This window comes from Gopherus flavomarginatus, chromosome 5 (assembly GCF_025201925.1).
Source record: "Gopherus flavomarginatus isolate rGopFla2 chromosome 5, rGopFla2.mat.asm, whole genome shotgun sequence".
Taxonomy (NCBI): Eukaryota; Metazoa; Chordata; order Testudines; family Testudinidae; genus Gopherus; species Gopherus flavomarginatus.
In genome coordinates, this window is record NC_066621.1 from 4,445,463 (window position 1) to 4,448,003 (window position 2,541).

The window sequence follows — 2,541 nt, forward strand, 5'->3', positions numbered from 1 at the left end:
GAGATTCCTCTTTGTGATTTCTTCTACGTGGGGGTGGGTGAGGGATCCGGGTTATAATCCATGACTGCAGGACCTGAACATGCTGGTGATGATGAAATATTCAGGCCCAGGGCTGGGAGGCTCCTGGTGCCTTGACGCAGTGAGGTGAGGGAGGCCAGATGCGGGCTGATCCTGGGGTTCAGGCACCAATCCAGGACCCCGGGGTTCCATTCCTGGCTCCACTGCAGGCTGGGGGTGACCTTGAATCTCCCTGGGCCTTATCTGTAAAATGGGGAGAATCGTCCTCCCCTTTGTTGATTTTTGATTGTGAGCTTTCTGGGACAGGGACTTGTATTCTCTCTCTCTGTGGCACCTAGCACAGTGGGGGGCCCCAGTCTCAGTTGCAATCTGGGCAGCACCCACCACAGTGGGAGCCCTGATCCATTCGGGGAGGGATCTGGGCAGAGCCTGGGGCGATGGCAACTCTGATCCCATGTGGGGTGAGGTTGTGCGGCCCCCAGCATGACACGGCCATGATCCTGTGCGGCAACAGATCTGTGCGGCCCCGATCCTTTTCGGGGAGGGGTCCATGTGGCCCCTGGTGTGACATGGCCTTGATCCTGTGCAGGGATAGATCTGGGGAGCCCCCGGCGTGATGCGGCCCCAATTCCATGCAGGGAGGGGTCCATGCAGCCACCAGTGTGACACGTCCCTGATCCTATGTGGGGAAAGGGCCAAAGGCCCCCGGCGAATTGTAGTCTCAGTTCTGAAGGGGTCCACACTGCTCCTGATGCAACAGCAGCCCTGATCCGGGTCAGAGAGGGGTCTGCGTGATTGCTGGTGTGACAGCATTCCTAATCCCTGCTGTACGACTGGAGAGAGACTCTCCTCCAGCTCTGGGAGGCATCCAGAACATTCTCCACCCAAAACCAAACTCCCCATCCCTCCTGTTCCACTGGTATAAAACTAGAAGGGGTCAGAAGCCCCCGATTCCCTGCCCTGTTCTTTGCAGGTAAGGTTCACTGGCCCCTGCCCCTAGTTTTTCTCTGTGCTTCACTCCTGTGGCAGTTGCATTTTGGCAGGGTCGTGACAGTGCGTTGCAGGGTGCATTTGGCACATGGGTGCTCTTTCGCCCCACAAGCCTGCTACAGCGAGCAGAGTACAGGAGCAGTTGTGGAAGCCTGCAGCATCACCCAGGCCAGCAGGAGGTGCTTTATTGCTGGGGAAATGGTGGCAGCAGAGGAGTCTGGGTATTTCTAAAATGAGAGGCTCCTCTCCACAACCACCAGCTGCTGACACATCCCTGACCCTGGGCTTCCTCCAGGTCAGACGTGATGCTCCAACCCAGAGCCAATAGTGTTTAAGTGAGGTTCTGTGTACAGAAGGAATGAAATAGGATTGGTGGGAGCTGGGACTCCTGGGTTCTATCCCCAGCTCTGGGAGGGGAATAGCATCTATTGATTAGATCAGGAGGCACTGAGAGCCTCAAGCGTTCAGCAAACGGAAAAAATGCCCCATGTTAGAGGATTTCTAACAATTATCTACTGCAGTCATGATGAGGCGTCCTGGCCCCGAGCGTTTAGAATGGGCCTGCACTGTCACGGTGCTACAGCACTCCAAGAATGAGTAATTATCATTCTTTGAGTGCTTGCTCATATAGATTCCAATTAGGTGTGCACGCGCTGCGCGCACGTTCGTCGGAAGATTTTTACTCTAGCAACACTCGGTGGGTTGGCTGGGTCGCCCCCTACAGTGGCACCGCCATGGCGCCGGATATATACCCCTGCCGACCCAACGGCCCCTCAGTTCCTTCTTACCGCCTGTGTCGGTCATTGGAACAGTGGAGCGCGGCTTAGCTGATCTCCACTTCCCTAGCTACTCGTAGTTCTCTTACTAATTCTTGTGTATATAGTTATAATTTCTATAGTTGTAGTTAATTTTATTCGTTCTATAATATAGTTAGTGTATATAGTTGACGGGTTCGGGGATTAGCCCCTGCTCCGCACCCAGTACCGGGGCCCATGCCCGGTTCACCGGGCTTCAAACTGTGCTCGCCCTGCCACAAGCCGATGCCAACGGGAGATCCCCACGACTCCTGTCTTAAGTGCCTCAGGGAATCCCATCTCTCGGATAAGTGCCGGATCTGTAAGGCCTTTAAGCCGAGGACGAAGAAGGAGCAGGACTTTCGTCTCAAACAGCTCCTGATGGAGGCAGCTCTTACTCCCTGTCCTCGGCACCGAGTGCCAGACAGCCTGCACCAGGAGAAGCGCTTCTTCGGCACCGGATCGCAGTGGTACAGCTAAGGCCTCTCGGCACCGACCATCGCCGGCACAGATGTCTGCTCGGCACCGTTCCCTCTCCCCGCGGGTTAAGAAACATAAGACTCCTTCTGCTTCCGTGCCGCCCTCACCACAGTTGGAGCACCCGCCTAAGTCGGACCACCCGTCACCAACATCTGCCGTGGCACCGCCAGCTTCAGCACCATCGATTCCGGTCCCGCAAGGGCCATCGAATCCGGTGCCTGAAAGCTCCCCGGCGCACGCCGTGGTTGAGCTCACTATT